At 38.3% G+C, this 15161-nt stretch overlaps 1 protein-coding gene across 3 annotated transcripts in view; it reads right to left on the bottom strand.

Annotated features, from left to right (window-relative positions):
- PIGF (phosphatidylinositol glycan anchor biosynthesis class F) overlaps window positions 1-15161 on the bottom strand; it is a 79408-nt gene that overhangs the window by 54376 nt on the left and 9871 nt on the right. The gene's annotated exons all lie outside the window — the stretch shown is intronic.

Below are 15161 nucleotides of genomic sequence, written 5' to 3'. Positions count from 1 at the left end.
CATGGGAGTGCATATAAAATGGCAGGTTTGGGGAATGACAAGGTCATTTTGACTGAAACAGATTTTTGTGTGAAGACTTGTTAGTGATATAAAAAGTGTAAAGATAAGGATGATTGGAAGAAAAATCAAATTATTAACTCTTATCTTAGATCTAGGACTGGAAGGGACCTCAGAAGCCATTCAGTAGTCCTATCCTCTCTACAGATGAGGAAACTGAGCCTAGGAAAAAGAGTGATTTATTCACAGTCATAATCAGCAACCAGCAGGATCTAAGAGTCAAAGCTCTGCTGCCATATCCAGTTCTCTTCTCATCACAAGCCAAGGATTATTAGTCGTAGTATCTTCAGTCCTGGCACACGGAACAACCTTTCTCTGACTTCTGAGACTGAGGTCCAGTCTCCCCTGCAGCAAGCAGGTCAGGGGATCAGAGACTCATTCAGATGTAAAGATACAGTACCTGACAGAATAGATAGTAAATGTTTCCTGGTTGATCAAAGCACCCTTTTCTTCAACAACACTCCCATTCATCAAAAAGATCCTGACAGACTAGTGAAGATGAAATTCATTCGGAATAAAAGTAAAGCCTTACATGATCAGACTATAATTTGCCTGGAAAAAAAAAAAACCTAAACTTGAGTTCCAGTTAACTGCAAACTCAGTGAGTCCACAGCCAAAAAAAGCTAATGTGACCTTGGACTGCATTTAAAAAAAGAAGCCTAGTATCCAGGAATAAAGAGGGGACCACCCCTTTGTTCCTTAACCTGGTCAAACCATAGCCATAATACTATGCTCAGTTTTGGGGGTATGACAGTGTTAGTAGAGTGGAAGGTTCCCCAAGAGGACAGTGTGGATAGCAAGTGGCCTTAAGTCCATATTGAGTTAAATGTGAGAAAGGATAAGGATGAGGGGGATAGAAAGACAATGGGCAGAAGTTGTGGGAGATAGGATCAGGTAACGTGTGATCACAGCATCTACCAGGATCCCTCAAACATGAATGTTAGAATTTTCCTTAAATAGTATTATTGAAGCCATCATTGAGACTTAATTGGCTCAGGACTAAAGACTGACAGCTGGCAAATTGATTCCTGGTCACCTGGGTTTTTAAAAAAGGGACATAAGGAGCTATAGCTATTCCATTGTGCTTGGCTGAAACTTCATTATGGACAGCACACAGATAGGATATCAAGACTATTCTAGATGGAGAGCCTTTCTCTACTCTGAATATTCTTCCCTTTCTATGGCCAACTAAATCTTTCGTTAATTGTCAGTTCTGTTGTCCCATCTCACTCCAGTCTCCTACCAGAGGCACTAAACTGGCTTGGTCAAATCTGCCATATTAAATATAGAAGACCCTCCATGCCATCTCAGAAGTGTAAACTCTTCAGTTAGACAATAGCGACCATTACAGTTTATCTTTTTTTTTTTAGCAGAAAAAGAAAAATTCAGAGTTTTATGAGAATAAAACTGGCAGCAACACCCAGAGTAGATGGAGAAGATGGAGAAGCAAGATAGAAACATCTAAGGGATTGTGTGTATGGGGATGATGATTTGGCCTAGTGTGAGAGGAATGAGAGTGGAAAAGGAATAATCACAAAAGATAATGCAAAAGAAGAGGGATCAGGACATCTTGCCCCAAAGTAATTAGATTCAAAAACAAAGTTATGAATGGTAAATGCATGATATATTAAGAGATGTTTGTGGCACAATCCCAATCTCTTTAGATTAATATCAGAGAAATAGCCATGAACTCCCTAAATCATCCTTGGTACCACTATCAAAGGCAGTGGATAGACAAATACTTTCCAAAGTTTTTTGATTGCATACCCCATCAGTAAAAAATTTTAAGGATATACCCCTATGTGTGTGTGTGTAACTAATATGTTAACACATGTACTCCTATACTAACAATTATATACATTACGAAATTTACACAAAAACTGGACATGAAAAAGGATGAGATCAAGCTAAAATAATATTTGGTTCTAGCGTCAATATGGAGTCACTAGAGTTTACTGAATAGGGGAGTGACACTTCAGGACCTCCACTTCAGGAAAATCAGTGGCAAGTGACATGGGAAAAATGGATTGGAGAAGGAAGAAATACGATAGAGAAATTGGTGATGAGGACCTGAAGTAGAGTGAAGGTGAAAGATGTGAGAAAAACTGGGATAAAAATGGCAAGATTTGGCAACTGGTTAAAAATGTAGAATAAGAGAGAGAGTAAGTTAAAGGTGATACTAGGTATCTGTTTGGATTGTGGTGCCTATGAAGTAATAGGGAAGTCTGGAAGAGAAGGTGGTTTGGGGGAAAAGTAATGTAATGAGATTTTCAGGGGAGTTCTCACTGGTCAGTACCTCAGAGTACAAAGTCTGCCTAGTTGGGGCACCTGTCTCAACCACAAAATGATCTCCAGGACATGGGGTGGATATGCTGGAGGAAAGGGATATTTCCTTAATGTCGTGTCATAGTTTAATTATGAGTTCCCGACTAACAGGCTATAGTTTTCCCAAAAGGGCCAATTCCCCGTTCAGAAGGGATGGGATCGAGTGGGGAACTGTTGGAAGCTGAGGGGTGAGTATGGCTGGATTGTAAATAAGCCTCTCAGTCGTCCATTTATCCACCCACTCAGGTTAATCATGCCCTTTGGCAACAAAACACTTTGAAGATCCCTGGGATAGACTGTGGTACCAATGCAGAGTTGCTGTTTATCTAGGTTGGCATTTCTGCTTTACGCTAACCATTCTCCTCAAAGCTTTACCTTAGGTGAAGCTACTCTTGCCAGTAGTTGTATGTGCCATATTGGTAGATCTGCTGCTATGATTTCAGAACACTTGGCTATGCAAGATGTTGTTTTCTGTTTCTAAAAGTAGGTCACAGGAAGCTGGTCAATAGATTACCAACTCTTCATTAGCTCTTACATATCCTTATGGAAATTGGAATACTGACAAGCTGGCTATTTAGAATGTCCAGAGAAACCTTTGGGTCTTTCTTGGATTTCATATTCTGGTGAAAATGGGAACAGGTGAGGGATGAAAAATCAGGGAGGAGTGATAATGTGCTCTTCTTTGTGTTTCATACAATCCCTCCAGAACACTGGAGATTCTTAGCCTGTTAATGATTACACATTGCCAATGAATGGACAACCCAGATTGATATTTTCATTATAACTAAACTCTCTTAATACAAGATAAATTAAATAAAGGGTTCAGGAGTAGCTTAGAGATCAAAAGAGAAGACCTTGCTGCCATAAACTAAAGCATGTATAGTCTATTAGGCATGACTTAGAGTTAACATGGAGTCTGGCAAACTTTATTTATTTATTTATTTAGAATCTTTTTCCATGGTTAAATAATTCATGATTCCCCCCCCCCCTTCCTCCTCCCTCCTAGAGCTGACAAGCAATTCCTCTGGGTTATACATGCATCATTGTTCAAAACCTATTTCCATGTTATTCCTATTTGCAGTAGAGCGATCTTTTAACATCAAAATCCCAATCATATCCCTACCGAACCACATGAACAAGCAGTTGTTTTTCTTCTGCATTTCTGCTCCCACAGTTCTTTCTCTGGATGCAGATGGTGTTATTTCTCCTAAGTTCCTCTGGATTGTCCTTGGTCAGTGCATTGCTACTAGTAGAAAAGTTCATTACATTTGATTGTGCCATGATGTATCTATCCATCTCTGTGTATAAGGATCTCCTGGTTCTGCTCCTTTCACTCTGCATTCCTGGAGGTTGTTCCAGTTCACATGGAATTCCTCCAGTTCCTTTCAGCACAATAATATTCCATCACCAACAGATACCACAATTTATTCAGCCATTCCCCAATCAATGGATACCCCCTCATTTTCCAATTTTTGTAGTTATGTTCATATACTTCCTATGTTTGTCTTGGCAGATAGATTCCTAAATATTTTATATTGCCTAGGGTTATTTTAAATGGAATTTCTCTTTCTAACTCTTGCTGCTGTGTTATGTTAGAAATATATAGAAATGCTGATGGTTTGAGTTTATTTTGCATCCTGCAACTTTGCTAAAGTTAATTATTTCAACTAGTCTTTTAGTTGACTTTCTAAGATTCTTTAAGTATACTATCATATCATCTGCAAAGAGTGATAGTTTAATTTCCTTATTGCCTTCAATTTCTTTTTCTTCTCTAATTGCTATTGCTAACATTTCTAGTCCAATATTAAATAATAGAGGTGATAATTGATATCCTTGCTTCATGAGGCTTCTAACTTATCCCCATTGCAGATGATACTTGCTGATGGTTTTTAATATATACTGTTTATTATTTTGAGGGATGGCCCTTCTATTCCTATACTTTCTAGTGTTTTCAATAGGAATGAGTATTGTATTTTGTCAAAAGCTTTTTCTGCATCTATTAAGATAATCATGTGGTTCCTGTTGGTTTGTTTATTGATATGGTCAATTATGTGTATGGTTTTCTTAATATTAAACCATCCTTGCATTCCTGGTATAAATCCCACCTGGTTGTAGTAAATAATACTTCTGATAATTTGCTGTAGTTTTTTTTCCTAGTATTTTATTTAAGATTTTTGCATCTGTGTTCATTAAGGAGATTGGTCTGTAGTTTTGGTCTGCCTGGCTTTGGAATCAATACCATATTTGTGTCATAAAAAGAATTTGGTAAGACTCCTTCTTTGCTTAAAGAATTTGTATAGTATTGGGATTACTTGTTCCTTAAGTGTTTGATAGAATTCACTTGTGAATCCATCTGGTCCTGGGAATTTTTTCCTAGGGAGTTCCTTAATGGTTTGTTCAATTTCTTTTTCTAAGATGAGATTATTTAAGTATTCTATTTCCTCTTTTGTTAATCTAGGCAATTTATATGGCAATAAATATGACAATCTAGGAGAAATGGGTGAATATTTACAAAAATATAAGCCCAGATGTACTTTCTAGGTCAGTTGTTTTTTCAATAAGATATTTCATGGTTTCCTCAGTTTTTTCCTTCCTTTGATTTATCGTTTCTTGATTTCTTGTGAAATCATTAGCTTCTAGATGGTCAATTCTGATTTTTAAGGCCCAATTTTCCTGTCAGTTTTTGGTTCTCCTTTTTCAATCCGCCCATTTATTTTTGCATCACTTTCATTTCTCTTCCCTGTGTTTCCTCTGCCTGTCTTAATTGGTTTTTAAAGTCTTTTTTGAGCTCTTCCAGACTCTGTGTTCACTCCATATTTTTCTTTTGGACTTTGTGTTTCCTTTGCTTTTGCCGTCCCGTTATGTGTCTGTACCTTGCTCTGTTTCCACAAAAATTAGATTTAGGTGCTTTTTTGTTGTTTGCTCATTTTTCCTATCTTACTATAGGTAGGATCTGTTTTCTGGGAAGTTGGGGTACCCTCTTAAAGTTCAGTTCTTTTTTAATATTATTCTCAGCTTATGTTCTGGGTTGTTACTAGTTTACCAGATGATCTGAGGGCTGAGAACTCTGAGAGCCCCTTCCCCTGCTGCCCCTTGAGAAGCTAATAGCTTAAAGACTTTCCTCAGGCTTAGGTATAAGCTTTTGATCTCACTCTGAACTTGATCAGTTAAGGGGCTGATCAAGTTCTAGCCCAAGGCTTAGACTCAAGTGTTTGGTCTCAAGGTGTTCTTGATCTGATCAGGCAAACCCTTGATTGCCTTGTCCTAGAGCTCCACCCTTAGTTTTGGGCAAAAAGATCCCAGGGAGGCCCCCCTATGAACTGTATCCTCAACCCAAACTGTCGATTATGTCCTCGTCCCAAGCCCAGACTGGGATTCCTGACTTCACTCTGTGCCCACAGGGATCAGCCTGCCTCAGCCCAGATTCCCTGGGCTGGGATACCGGACTTCTCCACAGGTTTGAAATTTTAAGAGATATGGGTTGACTTGGACCACTATTTGCCCCAGCAGGTTCTCAGGGGCTGAATGCTATCTAGGGCTTAAGTTCAGAACCTGTGACAGCAGATTGGGGGGGGGGGGGGGGTGATGCTCTTCTCTTGCCCTTTACTTCTTGCTACAGCCTCTTGTTGGCTCTGTTCTCCTCTCACCCCAGTGCCCCAGGTAGTCTCTGCCTACCTTTTGTGTTTTTTCTTTTCTTAAAAGTTGTTTCACTCTTGTCTTCTGGTTGGTTCTTTCACTCTTATATTCATTTTGTGGCAGTATTTTAATCTTGGTTGGAGAGGATTCTTGTGGTGACACAGAGCTGCTGCTCTAGTTACTCTTCAATCTTGCCTCCACCCCAGGAAGTGTTCAGACTTACGTTTAAAAAATATTTTGATCACTTGTAATCCTATGCATTTTATTTTGTGATTTAAAAATATTATTCTGAGAAGGGATCCATAAACTTAACCAGATTACCAGAGAATTCCATGATACACTCAAAAAAGTAAAATACCTCTGGCCTAGTATATAACATAAATTGCCAATTTTCAAATCAATTGCCCTTATTTTACTCAGGGATTTTATTCTCTTATTCTAGTCACTGAATAAGAATAGTTTGTAGCCAATATTCCTTTTTGCCAGCAATACCCATTCCCCCTTTAATCCAGAGAAGTATTGTACAGTGGCAAGGTATATTATTTGTAAAAATTATTTTATGAAGCAACCAGTTGCCATGGTAGCTAGAATATTGCCCCTTAAGAGACAGGAAGGCCTGAGTTCATATCCTGCTTCAGAACCTCCCTCAGTCTATATTTCTCCCACTGGAATGTATGTATTATAATAGAATGTACCTTACAGGGTTGCTATGAGCCTCAAATGAAACAATATATGTAAAATTTTAAATATAGTATACATGTTAGCTGTGATTTTTTTTTAAATACTGCTCTAGTTTCTGAAGAGTTTCTGCCAAAAATCCTTTGCAATCTTAAATGTGATCTATTACTCAGACATTTATTAGACAGGTCACTCTTCCCAAGATATGTGGTGGGGTATTTCTTGCATTATTAGGGTCTCCTTTAATGTGCTCTTCATTAAAGTGGAATAAAGGAATACAAAGAAAAATAGAGGCAAAGAAAGACCTCCCTAGTTAGGCATGGAGTTATTTAATGGTAAATGTTTAGATGATAAATGACTAAGGTTAATAAATCAACCCTCAAAATTTATAGCAGTCACTTACTCTAAATTTCAGGCTGGCTCTAAGGCTCTGCTCAGGGACCACTCACTAGAGCCCGAGCCACACTGTTCTCCAACTACTCTATCATGAGCAGATAGCTTACACTTTGTCACCCTAATGATGCTTATTTTTTTATTCTGGTTTTTCTCAGAGCTCTGGTGGGGTGGATCCCTCAAGTTACCACTGGGGCCCTTTGTTATCAACTGGTCTCTCCCAGAAGTTTTCTCACACCTTGAGAGATGTCAAGGAAGTCCAGTACTATAGCCTACCCAGCCCTGTTGCAGGAACCCTTTTTTCCTCTTCTTTTTTTTGGGGGGGGAGGTGGGGGGAGTCCATGAACTTTTAAAAAAGAATTTGATAACTGCATTTCAATATATTTGGTTTCTTTATTATCCTAAGTATCTTGTTTTATTTTATGCATTTACAAACTTTATCCTACAAAGGATATTGGCTTCACCAGATAGCTAAAGGGGTCCATGACACAAAAATGGAAGAAATGCTACTCAGGCATGGGGTGCTGAAGAAGAATGTGTCTGGGGCGAGGGACATCAAGGCAGCTGTTATTCCAAGGGAGCAAAGCTAAAGATGCAGGTTGGAACCAGCCCCTTGCCTACTCACCCCACTTCTTCCCTTTTCCTGCTTTGAAATGCTAGGCCATCTGGCTAAAAACTTCAGGATGCCACTGTCAGGATTCTAAGCATTCACACCATCCAGGGAAAAGGCCAGTTGATTTCAGCTGGGCAGCTGGGATCCCAAAATCCCTCAGCTCGATACCCTGCGCCCCACTCCTAGCCTGACCCACTGTCCTTGGCATTCATCATTAGACTGCGCAGGCAGCATGATTGGAGGGGATTAACCCTAGACTTGGGGTCCAGAAGCCCTGAGTTCAAACCTTCACTCCAGTATTTATTAGCTGCACAACAATGTTTTCTCTTTTGTAAAATGTCTATCTTCCAGGGTTGTGGCAAAGCTCAAAGACAATCATTTTACGTCAGGGGCTTTCCCTTATCTTCCCTGTTGGAATGCACTCTCCTCCCTCAATTTATCATGTATTTTCTTGTCAATCAACAAATATCCAGAAGCTTCTCTCATGTGCTAGGCGCTATGCCCAGGCTTAGGGCTTCAGAGACTAAAGAAACACCCCCTGCCCTCAAGGAGTTTGTTGAGAGGGACAACGTAAGATTATACACTATGGGGCCTAGAGCAGGGACTATATACATGCTTATTCCCTTCCCTTGCCATTAGAAAGAATGAAAAGTAATTGATAATAAAGCTGGAAAGATTAGTTGGAGCCAGGACGTCCAAGGCTCTAAATGCTCACAAATAAGAATTTGTATTTGATCCTACAGACCACCCATAGATTAAGTCCTGTCTCTCCAATTTCCAAAACCCCATCCCTACCACTGACTTAGAGCTAGAAGGGATCTGTTGTATTATGAAGTCTGAATTTATAGAGAGGGAAGTTAAAGCCAAGAGATATTAAAAGATCTACCTAGGATCCCACCACTAGTAAGAACCTGGGGTCCTATTTGAACCCAGATCTTCCTGACTCAGAATTTATAGCTCTCTCCACTATATTCCTTGAGCCAGAGACGAAAATGGCAAAATTTGCCAAGAAAACCCCAGTTGAGTAGGCAAGTCTTTGTCTGAGATGTGCTCTCCCCAGTGCAGAGAAGAGAGGAGAGGGGGCTCCCGCTTCTCAGTGGGGCCAAGCTCCCAGCAGGATGGAAGTTCTTTTTTGCCTTCCTAGGATCTCAGTGACATTCCCCTGAGAGGTCGGTTGCTCTCTGCTGTGCCCTGAGAGTTGTGGTGTTTCTAGCATCCTGAATCAGCACTTCCCAGACCCAAAGAGGTCACAAGAGAACTTTTCTCAGTACATTTAATTGTTCTCACAGATCCCTTTCTGGATATGTTATCCATCCCATCTCTTCAAAGAGATACTAAAAGGGGATTTAAAATTCCTTCCCTCAGGGGAGGGAAAAAATATGATTTTTGTAATCCTGGGGAAATGCTCTAAATCAATTAAAATTAAAAAAAAATTTTTTTAATAAAATAAAATTTCTTCCCTCACCCCTCACCCTCATCCTTGGTTACAAATACATGACTCTGGCTCTGCAAAATATTCCAAAAACTTAACTCTGGAAATAGATGCTTAAATGTATCTCTGAAATCTCCTTCTCTGATAGGCATAGGCCCAGAGGTATGTCAAATTCTTTCAATCAATACTTTTTAAAAAATCAACATGGGGGCAATATATATCATATATATATATCAATGTAGCTAGAATTAGAAGAAAAGTAATTAAGTCGAAGAAAACGTCTTTGCAACAAATATCTCTAATAAAGATGTTATATTCAAATATATATAAAACCAACAAATGATAAAAGGTTAAAAGCCAGAAATTAAGTAGAAATTTAAATTATTAATAGGCATCTGAAATAATCCAAATCATTAATAATGACAGAAATACAAATTGGTTCAGTGCTTTGATTTCATCTCATACCCATCAAATTGGCAAAGACAACAAAAGTTGAAAATGCTGGGATATACATACAGGCACACTATCGCATTGCTGGCTGAACTATGAACTGGCCCAACCATTCTGGAAAACAAAAGAGTCTCTAAACTAACTCTACCAGGCCTTGAGCCAGTGATACCACAAGTAAATATGTGCTCCAAGGTACTAGAACAAAAAACAGTCTCATAAATGTAACAATATTTAAATCAGCACTTTTTATAGAAGTGAAGAACTACAGAGTTAGTGTGCACTAGGGGAATGACTGAACAAACTTTGGCATTTAAATGCATTAGAATAGAATTGCCCCGAAGAGAAATTTACAAATATGAGGAATTCAGAAAAACTTGAGAAGATTTGAATGAAGTAAAATGATCAGAAGCAGGAAAATCTTTTGCTATCAATAATGTAAAGGAAAACTCAACTCAACTAAAAACCTGATATTTCATCCAATGGCTTGAAACACTCCTCTCCTTCCCAACTTCATTAATTAAATTATTCCCACCTAGTTTATGCCTTTGATGGATCAGTTGATTCCATAGAGGCGTCTAGGGATTGTTCACACCTAATTGTTTCTACAATTCAATTAAATTGGCATTCTCACTTGATAAAGCATCTTCTCAGTTAAATTAATTGAGATTGGGAAAACATGAAGAAGCCCTCTGACCCAAACAGTAAAGAATTTTATGGAAACAACTTTTGTTCCTACAAATCTGTGGGCTCCAACAGAGTTAATAGTTTGCTAGGAACAGATCCCTTTCCATCTTTGTTTGTAAAGTCCTCACACCAGCTGAATAACAGCTTGCGTTTCACTTTTTGTAACACCCTGCAACATCACAAAATATTTGCTGGAGTTTTGAAGGGTGGCTACAAAATTAGTAGTAAACTGGAAGGAAGCCCATATGCACCCCTTCCCTGTCACAGCACCTTCTGTTCTAACAGACAGGAAGGCAGCTCGCTAACTCTGATGGCTTCTCCAGAATATGACAATTCTTGGCAACACTGCGCGGGGCAAGAATTTCAGCAAAGGAAATGTGATGAGAGCTTTGCAGGTGCCCATGCATGGTCTTGTCACCTGGGGAGATGAATTTTTAAAAATGCTCTTAATGAAGGTAAGTCTCTATGGTCACTTCTCAATAACTCTTCTGTAAACAGATTTGCAGACTTTGTGGAGATGGGTCATATAATGGATATTCATTCTATTTGGTTAAGAACTGGAAGTGGAGGACCAATAGAAACTATTTCGGTAATTTAACTGAGACTTCATAAAGGCCTTAACTAGGATGGTAATAGAATGGAAGAAAGTTAATTATGGAGGAGATATTGCAACGGTGGGACCACTAGAACTCAGCAATTGGTGGGCTACAGGGAAAGGAAGGGATCTTAGATGACCATGTGGTTTCTCTCCAGGGTGATGGAGAAAATGGTGAAGCAATTAAATGAAATAGAAGGACAGATCTTGGGCTTTAGAGTGGAAGACAGAAGTATGGTTTGGGATATATTGAACTTGATGTAACAGCAAGACATAAAACTCCCCATGTGTGAGCCTTTAAAAATTATAGTAGAGTCTGTGGGAAGACAGGCACACTAATGCACTGTTGGTGGAGCTGTGAATTCGTCCATCTGCTTGAGACAGCAATTTAGAACTAAACTAAAAAAGTCACTAAATTGCTACCTAGTATCCCTATACCACCATCAATGAGTTTATATCCCAAGAATTAAAAGGCAAAGAAAAGGGTCCTATATATATAAAGATATGTAAACTAGCATTTTTTTTGTGACTTTTACAACAGAGTGTGAGAGATAGAAATGAATATTCACTAATTGTGGAAGAGCTAGAAAAAATAGCATATGAATAAAATAGAATATTATATCATAAGAAAACATATAAGGAATTCAAATAAATTTGGGAAGAATTTATAAACTAAAAGAGAATGAAATGAGCAGAACCAAGAGAACAATTTGTGTAATGATCACAATAAGAAAACATCAAAAGAAATCTTAACTGATCAGAGCAATGACCAGGACTAACTACAGAGGATGATGGTAAAGCATACTTCCCTACTCTGGGCAGAGAAGTGGTGGATTGTAGGTGCAAAATGACTCTTATGTTATCATATATGGTCATTGATGAGATTATTTTGCTTAACCACACTTCTTTGTTATGAGAGGTTAATTCTGCTGGAGAACAAGAAGAATAGAGAAATTATAGTGAATTTTTTAAAAAAATGAACATTAGTGAGGTGCAGCGTGGCATAGTTGGACAAAAATTTGCCCTAAAAGCAAAGAAGACTTGGGTTCTAATTCTGCCTCTGAATATGGGGTCCTAGGCAAGTCAGTTAACCTCTCATTGCTATAAGTCATCTCTAAGATTCTAAATCACAGAGAAGATGTGTTGACCTGCGTTAGTAGAGGGAGTTTCCTCAATGAGGAGTTCTTCTCTGCTAATGAAATCAGGAGTCTAATTTCTCTCAATAAAACAAACTTAAAGGTTTACTAGATTAAGCCATATTTCCTAGGTGAGTGAGAGATAAAACTATAGCTACAAATGAGACCTTGTCTTGTTTTTACAGTTTGAGAGATTAAAACTGACAAAGTGCTAAGCCAAATAATTGTTTGGAGGTTATGTGGAGATTAAATAGGAAGTGTTCATTTAATAAATTACTGAAAGATGGATTTCATGAGCTTTACCTACTAAGGGGAAAAAATGAGCCAATTATCAACAGGATACTGTGATTTGAAATGAAAGTGGTATGCTGGGTTTGTGCCCCAAAGAGATAATAAGGAAAAAAAGACTTGTACAACAATATTCATAGCTGCACTCTTTGTAGTGGCCAAAAATTGGAAAATGAGGGGATGCCCTCCAATTGGGGAATGGCTGAACAAATTATGGTTTATGTTGGTGATGGAATACTACTGTGCTCAAAAGAATAATGAACTGGAGAAATTCCATGGGAACTGGAACAACCTCCAGGAAGTGATGCAGAGTGAAAGGAGCAGAACCAGGAGAACCTTATATACAGAGACAGATAAACTGTGGCACAATCGAATGTAATGAACTTCTCTACTAGCAGCAATGCAATGATCCAGAACAATTCTGAGGGACTTATGAGAAAGAACTGTGGGAGTAGAAACACAGAAGAAAAACATTTGCTTGATCACATGGGTTGATGGGGATAATTGCACCCTGGTGCAATTATCAATAATAGGGAAATGGGTCTTGATCAATGACACATGTAAAATCCAGTGGAATTGCGCGTTGGCTATGGGAGGGGGGAGAAGGGAAAGGAAAGAACATGAATCATGGAACCATGAAAAAAATATTCTAAATTAATAAATTAAATAAATAAATTTCAATTTAAAAAAAGAAATGAAAGTGGTAGAAAATCCAGCTGTGAAGTAATTGAGATAAGAAGCCAGCAGGTGCAACTAGGTGGCTCAGTGGATAGGAAGCCAGCTAAAGACAGGAGGTTCTGGGTTCAAATATGGCCTCAGATACTTTCCAACTGTGTGACCCTAGGCAAGTCACTTAATCCTCATTGCCTAGCCCTTATTGTTCCTCTGCCTTGGAACCAATATTGATTCTAAGACAGAAGGTAAGGATTTTTTTTTTTTAAAAGAAGCCAGCAGAAGAGTCAGATGACTGGAAGGTTTCAGTGTTGGAAACCTTCTGATTAACTAGACGCTCCCTGGAAGAGAACTGACCTGCCCAAGTTTTCCAGAGCCATTAACAGCTTGAGAAGAGGGAGTAGAACCAAGATGGTGGACAATTTGGATCTCTACCAAATTACCCTCCCAAAAAACTATGATATAACAAAAAGCTTGAGAGAAGTGAAACCTCTCCGTGGTACCTAGCTGCTCCCTAAAGCCTTCTTTGATTTGAGAAGAAGTAAACAAGGAGAAAAGATATGTTTTGCAACTGTTTTGCTTTAAGCATAGACTTGGGTCCAATTGGACAACCCAGAATCTTGCTGAGTAAAGAGCTGGCTTTACTTGTCTGCACTGTTCAGGGAATAAACCTAAGAAGATTTTCTATGAGCTATGTTTTGCTCTTAAAAAAAAAAATACTGAAAATCGATTGAACAAAATAATCCTGTTGAATGACTGTGCTTCTCTGTACTGCTGAGAGAGCCAAATTGAAGTCTTTGCAGTTCTATGACTTAAGGGAACTATATGTCACTACATTAACGTCCCACTTCTCAGTGCCCTGTTAAGATTGATTATGAGTTAATCTGTTTGTCATGACATCATCAGTTCAAGAGCCGAAGCAGAGAGGATTTACTCAGCAGGCGAGCCATGAAGACCAGAAGGGGAGCAACTAGCAAAGTGGCTTCATGTTGTGAAGATTATGCTTGAAGGTGCCAAAAACATCAATGTCTACAGTTCATAATTTTGAAATGCCTTGATCACATTGGCTTCTTTGCTCATATCCCTTTCTGATGGTTTTTATCATTGTGTACCTGTTCTTTCCCATAGACTCTCAAACACAACACACATTTGGAGAATGTGACCCAGGTTTATCAGAGGACTCTAGTTATTTTTGCATTTACCTTATATTAAATTAGTATAACATTATTATTCTTGTTTTTGCTTAATGGTTAAGAAAATAGTATATGTTTAAGAACTAAAGGTGTGATGGTCATTGATTTTGTAAAAATAGGAAATGCGCCACTGGGGACTTGGGAACTAAAAGGGTGACTAATAGGAGTGTATCTCCTTGAATCTCCCGTAACAGGGTTGCTGCTAGGACTTTGAGAGTGTGAATTTAAAGTCACACGAAGGTGGCCCTTCTCTGTGAACTCAAGACTTACCAGTGTAAGGGCAGTCTGGGTAAATGATCCACTCTGAAGATCAAGAACGGAAGTCTTTCCCATGTTTTGATGTTTCACTAATAAATAGGGATATTGTCTTCCACAATAGACTAGAAACTCCTTGAGAACAGTAACTGTTTCAGGAAGTTTTTTCTATGTATCTCTAATGCTAGCATAGGGCCTGGCACAAGTGAGTGTCATATACCTGCTTGTTGATAGATTGATTGGTTATTTTATTTAATTATTAATATTGGCTAATATTAATATGTATTTAATTGTATTTAATGTAATTAATGTGTATTTAATTGTATTTAATGTAATTAATATGTATTTAATTATATTTAATGTAATTAATATGTATTTAATTATTGTGCTCCAAATCTAAAATGTATAACTACTTTAATTCATTTTTTTCTGCTGAATTAGTTACTTAACTTTTCTAGCATGGCATAAGCTGCCAGAGCTTACGTTCCACTGACATCACCTTTAAGAACCCAGGGCCACTTTCACCCTATGATAAGACAAAGCAGAAAGACTTTGTGATATGAATATGTGAGATAAAACTATATGGACATAATTTAATTTTTCTAGGGTAATTCAGCAGACACACTAAGATAATTGAGCAGCATATGGTAGGACCTCAGCTTGTTTTTTAAATGCTTTAATACTTGAAAATAATTTTACATCAGATTGGTCAAGGAGTTCCTGCCGTCAAACCGCCCCTCCCCATACATATTAT

The sequence above is a fragment of the Monodelphis domestica genome, chromosome 1 (genome assembly GCF_027887165.1).
Source record: "Monodelphis domestica isolate mMonDom1 chromosome 1, mMonDom1.pri, whole genome shotgun sequence".
Classification (NCBI taxonomy): domain Eukaryota; kingdom Metazoa; phylum Chordata; class Mammalia; order Didelphimorphia; family Didelphidae; genus Monodelphis; species Monodelphis domestica.
The sequence above is the reverse complement of the archived record's forward strand: the minus strand, read 5'-3'. Positions and strand labels throughout refer to the sequence as shown.